Genomic DNA, 22,529 nt, shown 5'->3' with positions numbered 1-22,529 from the left:
TTAGATCTAACCCTGTGCAAAGCTTTGATCTAGATACAGTGTCTACCCTTTGGAGGCCAGGCTCTTGTGGAGATGAAAATATATTAATCAAGTAAAATGTATTAATGTATTAGTATCGATGATATATAGTAAAAAGTGATACCCTCTCAATAGCAAAAGGAAGAAAGGAAACAAAGCAAAATTCTCATAGTACATGCCCAACACATAACCCACCTAATTTTTGCTTACAATAGCGTGTAGGGAGAGTAAGGCCCGGTGAAATTTTCCACCAGCTGCCAGTCAACCTGAGACACCAAACTTATGAACCAAAAGGATCCGAGGACTTATTCCTCCACCATGCCAACTTGGGAGGCTTCCCAGAGTCTCTTAATTCCTTAAGTAATCATCTTACTAATATTGTAAAACTCTTCCATTGAGAGCAAGAATTTATTATCTACTCATTTAGGATTTCTGGCGTCTGGTAATGCCAGAGTGGCTTAAAGGAGACTAACTCCCCCTGTCAATACAATAAAAGTATGTATGAAGTATTAAATAGCCAAAAAAAAAAAAAAAGGAAGGTACTGGAGAGTGACCAGGAAGCAGATAGAAACTGGATAGGATTTGACCTTGGAAGGGTAAGAAGCAAACAATGTTAAGATACACATTTCAATGGCCCTTTCCTGAGGGGCAATCACCAGTCCCTGAAGAGCAGAGGTGGAGCAAAGGGCACAGAGGTAGATTGTGGAACTGCTACAACAGCTGGTCATCGAGGGTGGGGGAAATCCCAGAGGGAGCCTCAAAGAGAAGAGCCTGGAATCTGTGAACAAGCCCCTCAAATCCTTGGTTGACTCTTAAACTGCTTGTATGGACCTTAAGGAACCTAAGGGAAAGAAACCCAAGGGCAGGCTGAAAGACGGAGCAAAGTAACAGCAGCAACTGGCAGTATGAATACAGGGGACACTGAATTTGGAATTCAAGTCCTGTCACATTCGAGGATCCAGGCAAATACCTTGTATTTCCAAGGAAATCTCAGAAGGCCATGCCTTAGTATTAACATCACATCTTGGACTTGGGGCAAGTCAAAGAGACCTACTCCAAAAAGCCTCCACAAGTTTTGGAAGATCTGATAGTAATTTAACCATCTGCTAGTACAAAACTCAACAGTCGTCAGATGAAAATGACAGAATCCAGACTTCTAATAACATATCAACCACACTGTTCTGTATATAACAGAACATTAGGAGGAAGATGAATCATGAAATTGCTACAGACAGAGAAGCCAGGAAAAAGAATTAGATCTACAGATGACAAAGACATAATTAGCAGATAAGAAATTTAAACTATTAAAAAAAAACAAAAAAAAAAAAAAAGAAATTTAAACTATTAACGCATGACAAAAAAAAATTACAGAAAAAAAGAGATGAATCTTGTAAAGAATCAATTGTAGGAGAATTTCAGAACATATATAAGAACTCTAAAAACAGTGGAAATAATACCAAGAAAATTGCAATATCTGAAAAAAAATTTCACTGGATGGTACTAAGAACAGATCAAACACTACAGCAGAAAAAATTAGTGAACTTGAAGACAAGTCAAAAGGAATTATCCAAACTGAAGCAGAGAGGGAAAAAACTGAAAAATAACATAGTCTCATTGCCCAGTGGAACAATATCAAGTAATCTAACATATATGTAACTAATGTCCCCAAAAGAGAGGAGAGAAAATGGGGAAGAAATAATAGCTGAAGAAATAATAGATGAATTGTTCCCAAATTTGACTAAAACATCAATCTATGGATCTAAGAAGCTCAGTGAACCCCAAGGTGGATGAACACAAAGAGAAGGACACATATGTATGTCCTAGTGCAACTGCAGAATATGGAGGAAGGAAGAGAGACAGTACAAATAAAAAGACTGTATTTCTCTTTTTTTCAATTCTTTAAGAAAAACTAACCATTATAGCAAAAAATAAAAACAATATATTATAGGGTTTATAACATACACAGAAGTAAAATATGTGATTAAAAACATTAACTCATCTCAAATGCCCCAAGCCCAAGGTCATCACGAAGTAATGAACTCATACAAATCTGAATCTTAATACCTTTAAAGTTATTTTGTCTTACACCAAGTCTTAAAATGCTAGATTGACATGATTATTTTTTAAAAACCACAAAACTGAAATAGATTATTAGATGGTTTGTTCCCAACCTATTTTCTGGTACACATTTCACACAGCAAGCAGACTATCAGCTTTGGCAATCTTTTGAAAAACTGAGAGCATCCTCTCTTTTTAAATAAATCAATTATTTCATTCTATTAACTACTGGCAGAGTGTGAGCTCAAGTAAATGCTAGGGAAAATGAAAAAAGCTTCTGGGAGGGAAGAACGTGAAGAAAGTAGGAATGAGTACACGGCATGTGGGGTACAATGAGTAGGTGTGGTGTGGCAGAAAGTAAACATGCAGGGTGAGAAGAGAACGTGGTGAAAGGCTAACATATCAGGAAAGTAATCAGAGAGTCTCAAATGACACAGAAGGTTCAGGTTTGCTGAGTAGGTGACAGATAGAGCCACACCACACATCATAGAGGCAAATGACCTACTTTCCCCCACATCTATCCACATATCTATTCACACCTGGCAATGTACATATATGACAGAGCAAGCGCTCTACTAGCATTTAGGAATCTACCGATCAATTACCAAATGAACAAATGAATAAAGAACCAAAAATGGTTTATTAGGGATGGGAAGTCCATTTGTAGACATGATAATGAGTTTGGAACATGAGTTCCAAATTTGAATCCCACAAATAGAATAAATAGAATTCTATTGACTGGTCAAGCCTGGACACACAGATTTGGAATTAAGAATCTAGACGTAGACATGATAATGAGTTTGGAACATGAGTTCCAAATTTGAATCCCACAAATAGAATAAATAGAATTCTATTGACTGGTCAAGCCTGGACACACAGATTTGGAATTAAGAATCTAGACCTCATGTTTATTTTAAAGGATTCCAGTTTGTGTTGTAGCATGTTTAGTCACTAGAGAAAACTGAAAGTACTTTGCTCTCATACTTCTTCAAATACATATTCTGTAAATAACATTATGAGTGAGAAAATTAACATATCAGCAATAAACTGACAAAGACATTGACCAAATGAATGGTTGGGAATAAATGGCAACCCAAAATCCTGCAGGAGGCTTGGTGCAGTCAAATTTTATCAGTAGTCAACTCACTAGTAGGTGCTTTCCTACTAGTATGGCTTTTGCTTTCAATTTTAGTTTATAACTCCAGGGATTTGGGCAATGACTTTTTAAAGAATGAGAATCCTAATTTTTTTAAAAACATCAGAGGTTCAGACCAGCATAGATTGTATAATTCAGTTTTTAAAAAATGATGTTGTCATGTCTGCATAAACATTTCTGAAAAGTAACAAAGAAATTAGTGTGAGTGCCTCTTAGAATGAGGATAAAGAACAGGGACAGGAGAAGGGAGAAAAGACAATTTTTTATTGTACATTGCTTCTGTACTAGTTGATCTTTAAAAAAAAACTAAGTATATGCATTATTCAGATTGAAGATCTGATCATTTACATATAATATGCATGTATAAAGATAGATGTATGTACATGTGAGTAGCCAAATCAAAAACAAAACTTGAATGCCTCAATTCTCTAAGAGTATATAAGTACTTACTTACATACTTAAAAAATTCATATATTATGTGTATTACATCTGTTCACCTATTAAATATACACGTATGCTCTCAGATTTTGTTTCTGTATTCTCGCTTAAATGATTATTCCATGTTTTCAAAGTCATGGATGCCAGTTTCCTCCTTCCAAACTGAGGATATATTAACATGTACTGAATGGGAGTAATACTGCTGTAATTATTACAACACACTGTTCTTTATACTTCCCTTTAACTTATTCAACTCAACATATTAGTCAAAATATTCAGAGGTCAGATAATGTCTGTTTTTCACCTCAAAATAGTCCAATTTGCATCCTTGCCAAAGGGTAATTCCCTCACCAGCAAGAATCAGAAGGTAAAAGGATATGAAAAATTATAAGTAGGTGGTAGAGGGGAGAGAAATAAGGTGAAAACAGACAAAGTCTAACAATTTTAGTCATCAACTACAGATATCATCTTTAAGGGGGGGGAATCAGAGTCAAATAAACTAAAATACCCTCACAATATTTTGTCATTTATGAAGATCAAGCTGGGGACCACTGATACGTACTCCTACAATACCTAACACCCCACACTGTCCCTACGACAGCAGTCAGCTCATTTTACTGTGAGTAATGGCTTGCTTCAAGAATTACTTCCTTACTCAACCAGTAGCCCATGAGGTCAGAGACCAGACAGGTGCTTATCAGCTCTGAGTCCGAAGCATAGTGCTGCATAAACGGCGGGTCAACTGTCCAATCATCTGGACACTGGCATTGAACAAATGCCACAAATCCTAACCATTCTCTACTGTGTAAATCTACACACAAGCGGGGAAGAATCTGATAACCACAAGAAAAGTAACCTTATGAAATTTCCAATTTTTGGATTAGCTACACATCTTTTAAACAATCCTTATTAACTTTTCTGTGCTATAAAGTGAATAAATGCTCTAGTCTGGTCAAGTAGCTTTCCACTCAAGAAGTTGCATGGCAAAAGCTCCCAAACTTTTCAGAGTTTCAGAGAGAGAGATGAAAATATACACAAACAATTATTTCCAGTTACTAATATCGTATGCCATAATTTTTAATGTGAAATGTATTAGCTTCTGAGTGATTTAGGTCATTACAAGTACAAAGTGGTAAAGAAGTAAAGAAACGTATGGTGGTTGTTTGTGGGATCCACAGAGTGAATGGCCAACCATGAACTTAAGAGTTAGCTTTTTATTAGTGGCCAACACACTAAGGGAGATATTCCCTAAACTGATTTTGAAATGAGTAACGCTTACAAAATACCTCAAACGAATCCACTGGTTGCATTATAAATTATATTTTAGGAAAACAAACTCAAATGATTGTTTGAGGCTATGAGCCTGAATGGTCAAGTAACTGTTCATACAATTTTGCATATTTGTGTATGTAGACATGTATAATGGATGATGTGTATGTTTGTATCATGTATGTTGTTATGCACATTACCTTATTTGAAATATACTCACACACCATTACATGTATACATGCCTATGTTCCCTGTTAGTCTTCACTGTTATTGAGTAATAACATCTCATATAAGATAATGATAGCACTGGCCCTTCATACATGGAAGTGATTCTGAATCAGTATTTATGAGAAATTTTACAAGGTATAAAAATGCCAATCCAAACTTTATAATGCAATCACTCTCACATACACATACTCACACAACTCACAGGCTTTAATCAATCATCACAATTTAAACAATGAACAAATGTCATTTTTTCACAAAGGAAGTACTTGGCTAACTCCCACACTTGCAAGGACTCTGGCCAAAAATAACAGTAATTAGACTTATAACTTCATATGTATGGATCTAATCTAGTCAAGCCAAAAATAGCTTTTTAGTCATTTATCAACTATTGTCATTTGCTTTAGAGGCTCCTGCATTATACAGACCCAGTTTGGCAAATCATGGTGAAAACACACTAAAATATAACTAAACGTAAGAAAATTGATAGTGCTTTTCAGTTATAATATTGTAGCACCTGAGAGATCACCATGATGTAATTACTGTGGATAGCTAGTAAGATTAATTCGTTTTTAAATTCCCTAAACCATATGTTAAATAAACTAGCAAAACAGAATTAACATATAACATGTTTCTTAAAGCTAATGGAGACATCCTAAGTTATCTATTCCAACACATCATTAGAATCTCTGCTCTTGAAAACCCTCCTCTTGAGGGGGCACCTTGGTGGCTCAGTGGTTGACCCTTCAGCTCAGGTCGTGATCCGGGGTCCCAGGATCGAGTCCCCCATCGGGCTCCCTGCATGGAGCCTGCCTTTCCCTCTGCCTATATCTCTGCCTTTGTTTCTGTGTCTCTTGGGAATAAATAAATAAAATCTTAAAACAAAAACAAAAGCAAAAACAAAAACCCTCCTCTTGAATGGGCAACACTGCCTTTTAGGGATGCCCACACTACACAGCTCGCCCTTCTCCCATCACTGCTTCAAATTCACACGTATTCCTCAGGAGATGTGCCTCCCAATGCTTCCCTTACACCTGCCTGGAAGTGCTCATCCTCCTTCAGACCCTACTGAGGAAAAAGCTATCAAAATAGCGAAAATATGTTTGCTAGGTGCCCGACACTGTTCTAAGGACTTTATGAAAACTCACCCATTCAACTCTCACAGAAAACCTACCCGGGAGGAAGGAACTGCCCTTGTGACCTCCACTTTATAGAAGAGTGAACTGAGGTCCACAGAAGGCTGATGAGGAGACGTGCCAGATGGGAATCCCAGCACACTGCCTCCAGAATGTGCCCTCCCTACCCCTCTACCTCCACACAACCATAAAGCTTCTCTACAACTAGATGGCTGTGGCTCTTCCCTGTGTATCCACGCACAGCAGTGCCTCCACTTTATAGAAGAGTGAACTGAGGTCCACATAGTGAACTGAGGTCCACATAGGTCCACATAGGGCTGATGAGGAGACGTGCCAGATGGGAATCCCAGCACACTGCCTCCAGAATGTGCCCTCCCTACCCCTCTACCTCCACACGACCATAAAGCTTCTCTACAACTAGATGGCTGTGGCTCTTCCCTGTGTATCCACGCACAGCAAAATGGCATCCTGTCTGCTCTGGCAGTGCCTCCTCATCCTCTCTCATGTTTGCACTGTAAGACGCATGCTCTTGCAGCCCCTCCCCGGGCCCCTACTCTAGCGTGCACCAGCACTAACTACCGTAGCTCCTCCAACATCAAGTTCGTGTGTGTTGGTTCGCTTCTTTCATCCTTGTATCACTCAAGTCATCAACTCCATGGCAAGGGTCTCCCACAGTCACTCTGTCTCCCAGACCTCACCAATGTTGCATGACCACGCTTCACTCAACTTTCAGAATCTTCCAATAAATCCAGCAAAGACAGCTTCTTCCCTTCCTATACATCCCAAGAACTTTATTTGCTCTGTACTACCATCTGTAATGAAGTGTCTCTTCAGTGGTATTCAACTGTATCCCATTTGCCCATTTATTACTGGTGGTCTCATTTATTCCTTAATTTCTCTGTTACGTGGAAGCCTCTTTTCCATCTCTGCGATTTTGAAGCTACCTAAAGAGAAGAAAACCAATCCCTGCGGCACACACACAACTCTAGAAACACGGCGTGTGTTCCAACGTGGCTGAACTCATATCTGTCAGAGTGAATGAAGAGAGATGAAGACCCACAGGGAAGACGACTCAGGATGGAAAATGGAGTTGAAAAAGTCCTTCTCCCAGAGGAAAATAAAGCAACCAATAGCTGATCAGGAGTGGGGCCTGTGGAGGAGGTAGGGGGCAAACCAAGAAATCAAGACTCCACAAAGCTGTCAGGAAAGGTGGCATCTCTCCTCTCCTTTTGTCTTCCCCCTTTGGCCAGGCCAATGAACTGCAAGGCCTCAGTTCTGACGCAAAAAGGAATTTTTACTCTATTACCGTGGAAATCACTGACAGACACACTTAGCTACACACAAGTCCAACATCACAGTTTAGCTGTGTGGGGAGGGCAGGGGGCTAGTAACTGGCATCACAATCCTGTAATACTAGCAACAGTGTAATTGCAACTCTGAGTGGTTTCCCCTACAATTATTAACAAAAGATCATTAGGTTATGCTCGTGTGATCTTACTGACTAAAAGAGCCTCAGAAAGCAGCCTTTTGAGGTGATCTGCTGCATGAAGAGAGAAGTTCCACTGGGTTTTCCTGGATGCTGTGCCGCAGACAGGGTCTGGGATGTTGTGTCCTTAGCATTTGTTAAATGTATGGCGTACGCTGTGCCCACTACAGAGATGCGCTGCTTTAAGGAATCTGCAAATTTCAAAACTGTGACTCAAAAGCAAGATATTCATGTGGTGTCCAAAAAGGTAATCATTTCACATGTGGAAGCACTGGAAGAGAAAGCTCAGGAGCCAAGGAAAGAAACCAGGGTGGGGGACAGGCAGGGGCAGGGACCCAAGAAGAAGCAGTAGTGTGCACCGAGGCACACCACTGGCCAAAATGGGGAAGTCTCCCGTCTCTCAAGATCACATCTGACCCTTCATGTTTTAAATATGCACTTACTTGGCAGTCACAGACATAAGACTCACGGTTTCCAATATTCACAAAGGTCTGGGACATTCAGTCACTTCTAACTTTGCTAAGAAACACACGTGAATCCCACACGCAGCCAAGCTGACACACAGAAGGTTCGCTCAGCTGGCAAGTTAGTCTTGCAGACTCCCCAGCATCCACCTCTCATACCCTCTTTGTTCTTTACTCTTTGCTGTCAGCACTGTAATACTCTAGCAAACCCCAAGTCTTCTGACTCTCCCTCCAGAAAGCTCTCCCAACTGTCCATCCCCAATGGCTGGTCCAGGCCCTCATTTTTTTTTTCTTTTAAGATTTTATTTATTTATTCATGAGGGAGAGAGAGAGAAGGGGCGGGGGGAAGAGACACAGACAGAGAGAGAAGCAGGCTCCACAGAGGGAGCCTGATGTGGGACTCGATCCCAGGACCCCAGGGTCATGCCCTGAGCCAAAGGCAGATACTCAACCACTGAGCCACCCAGGCATCCCCAGGCCCTCACTTCTCACTGACATCCCTGCCACAGCCTCTGAGTTGGCCTCCATGTCTTTTCATGCCCTTCCCTTGGCCAACCCACACTCCACATGCAGCCACACCCACCACAACTGCCAGTGTGCTCCCTCACATTATTCTTGTTTAGAGTGTCTTGGTCTATTCCATCAAAGTCCTCAACACACTCTGTAATCATATTATGTTTATTTACTTGATTAATCCCTATATATCTCTAATAGTGGTCTTTAGCCAGGAATGATTTTGTCCCCAGAAGGCATCAGACAATGTCTGGAGACGTTTTTGGTAGTCACAATTGAAGGGGAGGGGCTGTGGCTGGCATCTAGAGGATGGAGGCCAGAGATACTGCTAAACGTCCTACTGACACACAGGACAGCTCCCTCAATGAAGAATGATCTAGCCCCAAACATCCTTACTGTCAAGGTCAAGAAACCCTGCTGTGTAAACTTGGACGCGTATTTGAAAGGATCTCTGCAAAACGGTTCAGTATTATTTTAATCATATCTTTTACTCCTCTATTCTATTCCTTCTAAACAGAACAATAAAATATAATTTTGATCACTATCTTATATTTTAGCATTATGAATAAGAGTGCATGTTAGCCAGTAACTACTGCCATGGTGGGGGGCGGTGGGGGGAACAGCCTTCCCATTAGCACTAAGATTAAAGTATTCACATATATTCCATCATTAAGAACCCACCAAAAAATTGAGGCATGAGCAGTCCTAACTTCTGCTATGTCACTCGGCTAAGACATGGAAGGCTGGACATCCCAGGACAACTGAACACAAAACTTTCTTGCAACCTCCAGTTATAGTTTTCACATGAAAGAAACAATAAAGTGTGGTGGTTGTAGACTTTCATGGATTCAAATCCCGCCCTCCTTCTTATCTCTATGATATTGGACAAGTGACTCGATCCTCCAAATCTCTGTTTCCTAATCTATAAAATGGGTAAGAAAACAGCACCCACCTCACAAAGTTGCATAAGACTGAGAAAAGGCAACAAGGGGAAATGTTTAAAAGAATACTCAGCTTATAGTTGATACTCATTAAAAATTACTTATTAATTATTGAGGCGCCTGGGTGGCTCAGTCCGTTGAGCATCTGACTCTTGGTTTTGGCTCATGTCATGATCTCAGGGTCATAAGATCGAGCCCTGTAGTGGGTGCTGTGCTCAGCAAGGAGTCTGCTGAGATTCTTTCTCTCCCTTTTCCTCTGCCCCTCCCTCCCCATTATTTTATCTCTATCTAAAATAATAAATGCATCTTTGAAAAAAATTACTTATAATTACCTAACAAATATGCAAATATTTTACACTTCATAGCCCTTTGACTTGCATGAGTGATCAAGAAAACTAGTTCTGGTTTCCTTGTTGAATCAGTGTACCTTGGAATTAATTTAACAACTAAGAAAAGCAATGAAAATGTCCAATTCATCAATATCTGTACCTAATAACTCATCAACTTTTGTCTATAAATATTATATTTAAAAAGTTAGGAAATTCAATCTTATTATACAATATTTCCAATACAAAAGAAAGAGAAATTATTAGTAAGCCAAATAATGTTATCATTTAAGGAATAGTTTTTTTATACATATAATTTCCAATAAATATTTTTGGAACAATGTTTGAAGTACCCTAACTTGAAGTTAACACTTTCTAAGTAAATTCTGTAATAAATCTGTGTATTACATTACAAATCTTTTCAGAAGCACTGTGTACCACTCTGTATGATACTGTGTATAAATTTTAATAATGCTATCTTATTAAAAAAAAAAACCACTTGGTTTGGCATTTCTTTCACAGACTAAACAAGCAATTAGTTGTCATTCTTAAAATAAGTTGTACTATGCATTAAGCAGCCAACAACAGTTACAACCTTACAACGTATTCTTCACCTAAGCCATTTCTGACTCAACTACTATAAAAACAGTATTAATATTCAGTTCTCATTCAGATTTCATTAGAAAACTGAAAGGTCAAGTTTTTTTTAAAACTTGGTAAATTTAAGACATGATATGATTTCCTCAAGAGAAACATAAATTTACCCAAAAATATTTTAAACAGTAGTTCCAGTTAAAATTACCAATCGCATTTTATCTTTAAACAAAGGCATTATCCACAATTTTACCCACGAGAAAACAAAAGACTACTATATCACCAGATTCAATTTACCAGCTACGTGAAGAAAGCAAAAAAAGTCCTAAAATGATCACACTACAGACTCATTAACACAATGCTCTATTTGATCTGAAACTACACCCCCCCCCACACACACACCCTGCAAAATACAGTGATGACAAGATGCATCTGTTAAGATCAAGCATAATCAGCTACACAAACACACAACTGGTTTTCTTCTACCTGTTAATGCAGAAGAATCCTTACAACTTTTATTGTTTTCCTTTTTCCTGTGTTACCCAGCTAGCTACACTGCGCTCTCTCTCTCTCTCTCTCTCTCTCTCTCTCTCTCTCTCTCGTCTGTAAATTAAGGACTCCAGGTTAGTAACACATTCATCTCTGGTTGCGATTTGATCTACCATATTAGATTTTTCTGAGTGTATTATTCCCATCGGAATTTATTCATGTTTATGAATAAATATATACATAAATATATTTGATTATATTATAATTAAAATAATTAATCAAATTAAATTATTAATTAAATTAATTAAATTTTAATCAAATTAAAATTATTTGATTTGTTTATATTTATATATGAATAAATATAAACATAAATGCTTATGTCATTTATCTCTATGCAAACATGCCAACCAAAGTTGAGTTTCTCATTATAACGAGGGTGTCCGTCGGGGTTAACTATGCTTAAACTCTTCCAAGCCAACCTCGCGTGTAAGAAATGGTAGGAAGCGTGGGCATCCATACAACATTACAATCCCTTCAGTTCACATAGAGAATCCACAGGCCCGTCCACCAACATGTCTGTCACCCCCAGGGGTCTGTGCACAGTCACGTTACCAGCCATGACAGGTCACCAGCCCCACGCGCTGTGCCGCCGAGGCACACCTGCGCTCCCTGCCCCTCCACGTCACGTTCGGGAGCAGCTCTGAGAAGCGGCCGCTGTCTCGGGCTGGTCCTGGGAGTCCTCCCCCACTACCTCTCCATGGCAACCGCAGCTACAGAGAAGCCGGTCCACCTCTTACGCAAATGAAAAGAGGCCACAAATGTCAGCAGTCACAACATCCTCCTTTTCCCTCCCCACTTAATTTCCTTCTTAAAGTAACAGCGGTGCATTCCTCGTTATTTTGCATTTCAGAGCACCTTCCACCACCGTTCAAATGGATGGGAAAGAACTTAGGAAAATCAGAGTTAAAAATCCATCTGTGTGACCACTTACATAACATGACTGAGGCCCCGGAGAGGACTCTGATTTGCTGGGTTTTCATTTACCAAGCCAGCATCTCAGCAAGTCCCCTCTGTATCTGGGCATCCCAGTATTTGAGACAAGAATCCTTTAAGATATTAACCATCCTATTTTTGGCTTCCTCAGAGAAAGACGAGAGAGAGAGAGAGAGAGAGAGAGACAGACAGACACTGGTCCATTAGGATTACTCAGTACTCGATATGCATGGTTTCTTTTGTAAGTTCATATTTTTATAGAAAAGTCAAGGCTCTCTTTCTTACTTTCTGAACCAAACGGTCATTATCTAAATCACTGGCAATACTGACACTGGCAAATGTTCCCTGATCCAAGAGCCTTACGTTACAGCAGCACTTGGCTTTAAAAATGATCTTCTTTCTGGAATCCACATTTACAGCCTTATGGATTCTATAAAAAGGGGGGAGGAATACATTTAGCCCTCCCAAAGACTGAGGCATTTTTTTAAAAAACAGACATAATAGTTATCAGAATAATTCTGATTATCTAGATTCCTTCCTGCCCACGAGGAGACAATTCAATGTGCTGGCTTCAGGGATTTCTCAAGTCTAAACCTAATATCCTGCTCATCCTACAATTACCTGAATAGTGATAACTAATTCTTATTAAACTCTTTTTTCTTAGTAAGGATTCTGAAGAAATATCAGCCTCCCCCTTCCCAGCCTACAAAGAATAAGGGTTATATTCACCATTCTAATTTATTTAGAAAAAAAAAAGTTGTAATTTTAAATATGCAAGAAAGGAGCATCTTAACCAACCCTGAGCACACAAGAAAACAATATTAACTAAAATGTCCTACAGCACTAATGTCAGGAGATATGTGATTGGTAGTAAAACGGTACAATGAGCTATTTCATAAGAATATAATGCAATCACTAGTTTTTTGAGTCTTAGATAACAGAAAATAGGAGAACTGAGACCACCTCTGGAAGCTCCTTTAATGTGTGACACTGGAGGGTGTACAGATTAACATCAAGATCCTTTTGTAGATAACAGATTCCTGTGCAAAACTAACAGAATGAGGGAGAGGAGGAGTATTGAAATTTGTTTTTCAACTATCGAGACTTGAGTCATTCCCAATGACTTCAAGTCTGAGGACCAATTTTTAACCAAAAATTCTGTAGTCTTCCCTGTATTAGGAGCTATGCCTTAACTATTTGTAGATGTCAGAAGCAGATCAATGATAAAAATATATAAAAGAAATACTTCTATGTGGATCTGTAATTCATAGTGACAATCGCATCCACATTCATTGATCCACTTAAAATATAGTAGCATCAGAGCACCTGGGCGGTGCAATCAGTTAAGGGTCCAACTTTTTCTTGATTTCTACTTCAGGTCCTGATCTCAGAGTCACGAGATCAAGCCCGGCATCAGGCTCATGCCCAGTGTGGAGTCTGCTGAAGACTCTCTCTCCCTCTGCCCCTTCACCCTACTTTCTTTAAAATAAATGAAAAGAATCTTAAAAAAAAAACTATACACACACACACACACACATATATATATATACACACACACATATATATGTAGTTAATAGGTATATAATAGTATATATATAATTTATATGTCAGCACCAAAATATATTAAATGAATAAAAGATCATCACCAAATAGGATTTATCTCAGGAATATAATGACAGGCTTGACATCAGAAAAATCCATTACTAAATTCACTACATATTAAGGAAAAATGTGAACTATAGAAGCCAATTTCTAATGATAAAATTTTCATGCCCATTCCTACAAAAATACTCAAAGTTATGATTAGAAGATAATCTCTAAAACTATGTAAAGAATATTCACCAGAAGCTAACTGCAATCATCATATTCAACCGTGGACTAAAGGAAACATTCCCATTAAAGTCAGAATTTTAGCAGTGATACTATTTAATATTCACTAGAGGTTCTGGACAATTTGATAAAATAAGAAGAAAAAATTTAAGAGGTATGAAAATTATAAAAGTAGAAACAGAATCATTTATTTGCGGCTTATATACTCTAATTAGAAAAATCCAAGAAAATCAAATGAATTGGTAAGAGTAAGAAAGAATTCAGTCAAGTGGCCATACACAAAGTCAACTTATAAAAATCAACAGTTTAAAGTACTTTCAAATTTATCACAAATAAAACGAAAAATAGTACACAGAGAGAAGAGAAAGAGAGGAGAGAGAGAGAGAGATGGCAAATGCGACAAGATGCAAACAGCTGTGAATTTAAGTGTAGGACATTGGGTATTTATATTAACCTTCTTACTTTTAAGAGTACGACATTCTCTTCAGTCTAAGGCTCCATACAACATAAGTAAATTCAAGGTACTTCCTTCCTCTTCTCACCCTGCACAGTTACCCTACTAGCACTTTGTAGATCCCACCTTACCTCCAAATAAATCCTAGGGCATTTAACTTGATTTTCAGCTCTATATTCTTCACTTTTCTTTATTAACTCATCACCTTGTATCTCAGATTTTCTTTCCAACTTTGGCATCAGATCAAGGCTGAATCTAACCTGGACCCCAGATCAACTGCCTACAGCCTTTCTCATACAATGGGACTTCTGCTAACTAAATTGGTGAACAAATATATACGAACCAAATATTAACTCACCTTTTCCATAAAGATTCCACAAGGCACAATTCCCCTAAATGGTGTACAATATCCTCTCATGTCTCCCTGTACTAATTTCATAAACACCACTGGCCTCATAGGACCCTGGTCTTAGGCACATGTTTACATCATTTTGCTTATTTTGTGCTTAACTTGCTTTGTGAGCAGGCCAATGCTTCTTAATCATGGTGATGAAATCTCATGCTTCAAAACCACAGTGCTGGCTAAAAGAATTCAACTTATACCTTGAAATTTGCTAGCTCAGAAAAAAAATTCCAGATCAGAAGTCAAATACTCAACCAAAAGGATTACTATTTCTTTTCCTCCAGACTGGATATTTGGTGAGAACAAAACACTATATAAATAAAGGGTCTGAATTGTATCCTCTGGTTTGTGACAGCTCCTCAGATAAAACATAGAGGCTTTCTATTTTAAATAGAAGGCACAAAAGAGAGTAAAATTAATGAGAATGCTCTTAACTGAAGAATTGTCTTTTCCTACAAGTTTAGATTCCTTAAGTATATGTTCTAGTGCTACACTTGTAACTTTTGGTTTATAACAGTTATTACAAGTATAATTCTATAATCATTTAATTACTTCACATAGGTAATTATTTAATATAGTTATTAGATAATTATTTAATATAATACTTTTCAACCAAGCAGTAAGCTCTGTAAGAACAGGAACTCTGTCCATCTTGGCTTGCACTGTAATCTGAATACCTAGCACATATTTGCTCAACTTATATTTCATGGAAGTGTGAACAAAAGTAGATCAAACTGAAGCTAACAAAGACAATTTTCTAAAAGAGGGATTTAAAATGCAAAGACATATTTCTTAAAATTATTGCAGCATAAACACAAAAGTAACTCAATCTTGAATTATATTCTCAAATGCTCAGGCTTTTTTTTTTTTTAATTTGAGAGACAGCAGGAGAGAGCATGTGCAAGTGGGGAGATTGGTGGGGTGGGGGGGAGGGAGGGAGGAGGGAGAGAGAGAGAGAGAGAGAGATAATATATTTCAAGCAGACTCCCCAGGGAGCAAGGAGCTCAATGCAGGGCTTCATCTCAGGACCACGAGGCAAAATCAAGAGTCAGACAATTAACCAACTGAGCCACCCAAGCTCCCAAATGCTCAGGCTTTTTAATGAACAAGAAGCAAGCCATTTTTGATCAAGTAATAGGTTACGCCATCAAATCAGGCATGTTAGTTATAAAAGTGGAAAAAAGGGTTCCATGATAACCATTAAATAAAATGGAAACAAATTAATCATCCCTCAGCAAGAGAATGTTAAGTATAACAAATTAATATGAGGCAAAATATCATGGAGTCATTTGAAACCAATATCTATAAGGAATTTTAATGACATTGCAAAACACTAGTGGTCAATACGATCAAAGGGGGGGGCGCACCACAAAATCCACACTATATTACTGGATGGTACAATTAATTATGAGTGACTATAATTTTTGAGTATGCAGATCTTTGAAATTTTCTCCAAAAAACATACTAACAAATAATTTTTTTTTTATTTTTATTTTTTTAGTAAATACATCTAAGGATGGGGAGAGAAGACAGGCTGTATTCTATTCCTGATAGTTTAATTTCTTCCACAGCATAACCATTGGTATTCATCCAATTATTTACACACTCATTGGTCAAATAAGTTAAATAAATATTAGACCCCAAATATAATACTCCAAGTCCCTCAAATTGCCATCACAATTGCTGGACTAAAGTAACTGAGTATAGAATAGATGCTTTCTGTACATTGCTGAGAACCATGAGCCATGAGAGCTAGTGGCGTTCAAGTACAGTGGGCTCTACTCCAAACACAGAAAAGAAAGACAACCAACTTTTTCCGATACTAACAAATTGTAGGTCCTATCTCCACATGGAGAATGATGAAAATGTACGCTCCCCTTGTTATCCTACTTGTGAGATTCTTCACTGAAACAAAGCAACAAAAACTCTTAAATATGGAACAATCACTATGCACCAAGATGTTCATCATGATAGTGTTTATTCTGGAAGAGAAGTGGAAGCCACCGTACAACACAGCCTGTGTGTTTATTCCTGTGTTTTTCTGTCTTCTCTTGTTTTGCTTGGGGCTTGACAAGGCTGCAAAAGGAAAACTGGTGTTTTCTTTTCTCTCCAAACATATCCTGGTTGAATCAGTACATAACCTCCATACACGTTCCCCACCACTACCACCACTTTGGTTTCTGTCAAGACAGGGCATCAATTCTGCCCTTAGGGCCGCAGAGTCTGAGAACTGCCCACACTCTCTCCTCAGGACCTTAGAATATTTCCATTGGTCTCTTGTCCCTAAGACTTGCAGGTATCTATTTTGGTTTTTCTGTTATATCCCAACATTTGGGTTAATTATAATTAAAAATGTTTGCCTTACAGTAATAGTCTTTTTTTCCATAGTTTTTAACATTGTTTATTAGTCAGAGTCTATTTTTGTACTCATATTTCTATAGTCATAGAAAGTTTATTTCTATGCTGTTTCTCTTATTTTTACCCTTGATCTTCTAACTTGACCAGGAGAAAAACCCCAGTCTTCTTTTAAACAAACCATAAACTGACAGGACAGTTTAATGTTTAAAAAGCAACAAGCAAAATTTGGCTAGACAGCCTCAGAACCTATCAACATATAAAAGAGCAATTAGGGAATATTTATAAAAATTTTATATCTCGTCTCCCAATCTGTATTCTGAAACACCATTTATAGTAGGGACATATATCCTTTCAGATTCTCCCCCCAAAAGAGGGATGTAAATTAAAGCAGCTGCACAGAAAGTCTCCAGATCTAGGGGGAAATTATGCTGCAAAATTATAATAGGCACATAGTCCAGTTACAAGAACTGTACAGCTTTTCCGGTAGTGAAAATAAACTACTTTAAAACCTATGCCAATGAGAATCTTCACCACTCCAAGAACTCACCGTCTGAATGTTTGTTAAAAGTCTTCAAAAGGTACCGTTTGCCAAGCATTTTGGCATATGGTTTTAGATCACAGGGACCAGGGCTACATGAACTAAAATTTCTAGCTTCTAAGGAGTTATCTAGTTTTAATTTGGTGAAATGAGATCCTCTGGTTTCATATTAGGATGAGAAGAGAAAGTGAACTGAGACAACATGGTCCTCTGGGAATAGCGAGGGTTTTGTTTTCAGACAAACTGAGGTTCAAGTCCTGGTTCTGTCACTAGCTAGCTGTGTGATAGTAGCACACGTTCTAACTGTCACACTTCAGCTTCATCATTAAAAAAAAAGAAAAAAAGAAAAAAAAAATCATCTGCCTTCCAAGATGGCCTTAATTCCTGAAAGAGATCTCTGATGTAACAGAACACAGAGGAGGTATTCAACAGATGCTCACTCTCTCTCCCCTCTTCACAAATACACATTTCTAAAACTGCCTAAATAACTTTGTACACATAAGGGTTAAACACAACTGTTTTATGTACTATGGGCGGTACATTTAGAACATGAGTTTTTTTTTTAAATAGCATTTAATAAAATTAAAATGTGTTAACATAAACATCCTCAAGTATTATGACATGTTGCACAAAGCCCTCTCCAGGAAGCCCTTAAAATATGTATTTGCCCACTTTGGGTGCTTCTGGTAATAAGATACAGTTCAGGATTTTAGCTTGTGCCTTTGCTGAGTAAAACATAACACAAAGAGAGTGAATAGATATGTTTATCATCTGAATGGATATACCACCGTTTTGTTACCCTAGGAAGACAGTTCTTGATGCATCTGTAGTCACGTACCAATGGAAGTTAGAGTTTCCAAATACCACTTTCAACCCAAAGGTATGTTTCACAAGTTAGCAACAGCTGTCGCCGTCCCTTAGATTTGTATTGGCTAACCACACACCATGGCATGCTTTACTCATTTGGAAAGTCCCCCACACGGTACTTAAACTCATTTTGAAACCAGAGAGGATAGTTCCTCCTATAACTCATCTGAGCAAGTTTATATAAAAGAACAGTTTTTCAGAAAGCCACAGAGTTTCTCTCCCAAGACTGTTCAAGCACAATTATGGGCAAGTGTAATTATGGAAAAAGAAGCTAGCCAAAAGTAAAGGGAAAAAAAAAAAAAAAGCACAGTGCATAAGAGTTATGAAGGGAAAAAAATAACAAAAACAAAAACTTTAATCCCTCTATTGAAACAATTTTAGAAATACCTACTGATGTACCATCCCTCCCTCATAATGTCCCCTCCTCACAGGGGGGAAAAACCCAATTACAGTCTGTATATTCATTTGTAAAGTATAACCAGGTGAGATTCCTTTCCTTTGGAAATATAAAGCACAGATCGATGTACACATACATACATATGCCTACATTTTTGTATTTTACCTATAAATTATGTAATATATATGTATATACACACATAAAGACAAAAAGGGAAGAATAAACCATAATTTTTCTTAGATACCTAAGTTTTTTTAACTGAGATATACTAGACATATAACATTACAACATAATGATTTGATATATCTATGTATTGTCAAATCGTCAACATAATAATACTATGGTAACATCCATCACCACAGTTAATTTTTTCCTTGTGATGAGAAGTTTTAAGACCTACTCTGTTAGCAACGTTCATATATACAATACAGTACTGTTAACTATAATGGCCTTGATGAACATTACAACCCAGGACTTATTTATAACAAAAAAGTTGGTATCTCTTAACCACCTCTACCTCCACCTCTGGCAACCACCAATCTGTTCTCTGTATCTATGGATTCACTGTTTTGTGGTTCTTTTAAAATTCCGCATACAAGTGAGATCATACGGTATTTGATCTATTTCTCTTAGCATATTACTCTCAAAATCTATCCATGTTGTTGCAAATGGCAAGGTTTCATTCCGTTTTTCTGCCTGCATAATATTCCACTGTATTTATATACCACATCTTTTTTATCCATTCATCCATCGATGGACATGGGGGTTGTTTCCATGTCTTGGCTGCTATTAACAAAGCTGCAGTGAACATGGACGGGCATAGATCTTTTCAAGTTATACATTCTTTGGATAAATACCCAGAACTGGAATGGCTGGAGTATATATGATGGTTCTGCTTTTCATCTTTTTGAGGAACCTCCGTATTACTTTCCAGTGTGGCCGCACCAATTTACGTTCCCACCAACAGTGCATAAGGGTTCCCTTTTCCCCCACATCCTTACCAACGCTTGTTTGTCTCGTCTTTTTGATAACAGCCATTCTAACAGGTTTGAGATGATATCTCACTGTGGTTTTGATTTGCATTTCGTAGATAATACTGATGTTCAACACCTTGTCATGCAGCTGTCAGCTATCTGTATGTCCTCTTTGGGAAAGTGCTCAGATTCTCTGCCCATTTTACAAACGGATAGTTTGGTTTTTGGCTATTCAATTGTATGAGTTCTTTATATACTTTGGACATTAACCCCGTATCAGCTATATAATTCACAAATATATTTTTCCATTCTGTAAGCTGCCTACTCGTTGTGTTGATGGTTTCTTCTGCTGTGCAGATTTTTAGTTTGATGTAGTCCCTCTGGTTCATTTTGCTTTTGTTGCCTTTGTTTTTGTATCGAATCCAAAAATCCATTGCCAAGACCAATGTCAAGAAACTTACTGCCTGCTTTCTTCTAGGTATTTTATGGTTTCAGGTCTTACATTTAATTTTTGTTTTTTGGGTTTGTTTGTTTTTAGATTTTACTTATTTATTCATGAGAGACACAGAGAGAGGCAGAGACACAGGCAAAAGGAGAAGCAGGCTCCCTGAGAGGAGCCCGATGCAGGACTCAATCCCAGGACCCCAGGAGCACAACCTGAGCCAAAGTCAGATGCCTAAACACTGAGCCACCCAGGCGTCCCAGGTCTTATGTTTGAGTCCTTAATCCATTTTGGGTTGACCTCTGCATATAGTCTACAATAGCAAGGGAATCCAGCTTCATCCTTTTGCCTATGTCTGCCCAGGTGCCACAGCACCATTTATTGAGAAGACTGTCCTTTCCCCATTGCACATTGTTGCCTCCTTCACCATAAATGATTGGCCTTTTATGTGTGGGTTTATTTCTGGGCTCTCTATTCCATTCCATTCATCTATGTGTCTGCTTTCATGCTGATATTACACTGTTCTGATTCTTATAGCTTTGTAGTATGGTTTGAGATCTCAAATAAGGCATGTGAGAAAAAGGAAGGTTATTTAACAAAACCACTCAAACTTGCCAGAAGAGTATATACTTATTAGCTAGAAATCCACAGATTCCATTTGTTTTTAAATAACCTCAAATCATCTGTAAATCATACTTTCATCTTTTTCTTTTTCTTTTTTTTTCCTACACAGAGGTGGTTTTTATTACCTGAGTGAGCAAAGAGGAAAATACCTGTTTTGGCTAATTGTGCTGATTTGTGGATGGAAAAGTAGATAAAGTTCATACATCAAAAAGCACTAGTGAAATCTGTAATGTTCTAGAGTCATTTAAAGAGAAGCGATCTACTCAAGCATAGCAACTGTCACAATGGTCGTGCAAACCCCACCTCCTCCGCCAAACACAGAAACCTAGCTAGTCACACCCCACAAGCTACCTGAGTAGGTCAAATACCACTCTGCTCCTCCTCCCCAAGGTGATGACCCCGTCAAGCAAATCCTAAAGAGCAAGAAAGAGAGTGAGAGAGAGGAGGGCAGGCCCAGAGAAAACCTCCAGCTAGGTAGCTGCTCATGATGAGGGCTGTGTGCCAAGATCACCTCTCGTTTGAAATACATAATAAATATCATTAAGCCTGAATTTATAGATACCAAAAGATTTCTACATTTTTAACACCTCTTTCAAGGGCGCTCCTATTATCTAATAATCTAAATCCCAGAATAAGTGTTTTGGTTATAAATGCTTTGGGAAATTCACCCTCCTTACCCCCACACACACCTCTGCTCTTCCCCTGTGGATACCCAGGAGTTGACTATATGCCAGAATCCAGAATCCAAAATAGCTATTTTAATATTTTCTTATACTGACATTCTTATTAAAATGCAGTAAGCAGCCAGTGTGTTCCACAGATATCACATAAACACTTTGAGGTTTGTTTTTGGTTTGAATTGAGCAGACTAGTGGTGAGAAAAATAATACCAAAATGTTCCCAAGCTGAAAGAACAGCTTCACCGTTTTGCTCAAAGGCAAGTCAGTATCTGGGTAGAAAGCGTCACAAAACAAGCGTGTGCCAGTTTCACAAAGAGTGAGGATATTTTTATTTAAATAATATTTTAAAAAAGAAAAATCCATTTTTAACTTCTAGAGCTGTTCAACTCAACTGGAAAGTTCTTTTGAAAAATAAACCTTCTATTTTGGACTTTTATAGTGAATTTTCAAACAGTGTATCCAGGTCCCCATAACAATAGATTCACCATGCATGTTTTGAAATACCTCATGAATCACAAGTATCATCTTGATTACAAAAAAAAAAAAAAAAAAAGTTAAGATTTTGGGAAGGATGGTGGATATTTTCGTTTGGTAGACCAAGAGATGTCTGTAGGGAGGGTATTAAAAATACAAGACATCTCTCTCTCAAATACTAAAATGATCATTAAATGTCTGGGTGACAAAGTTAAAAAAATTACACTAATTCTTTATTCAAGCAAATTTTCATTTCCTTATCTAAAGATGTGGAAAAATTTGGATTCTTGGGCCCCTCTGACATGCTGTTTTCAGGAACAGCGTTGAGATGCCTTCCTGTAGCCAGTCATCTGCTCTGCACCACACACCTGCTCGCACTACT

At 38.0% G+C, this 22,529-nt stretch overlaps 1 protein-coding gene across 1 annotated transcript in view; it reads right to left on the bottom strand.

Moving 5' to 3' along the window:
* HIVEP1 (HIVEP zinc finger 1) overlaps positions 1-22,529 on the bottom strand; it is a 135,691-nt gene that overhangs the window by 81,136 nt on the left and 32,026 nt on the right.

Source organism: Canis lupus, chromosome 35, assembly GCF_011100685.1.
Source record: "Canis lupus familiaris isolate Mischka breed German Shepherd chromosome 35, alternate assembly UU_Cfam_GSD_1.0, whole genome shotgun sequence".
Lineage (NCBI taxonomy): Eukaryota > Metazoa > Chordata > Mammalia > Carnivora > Canidae > Canis > Canis lupus.
Note: the sequence above shows the minus strand (reverse complement) of the source record. Positions and strands in the feature narration are given on the sequence as shown.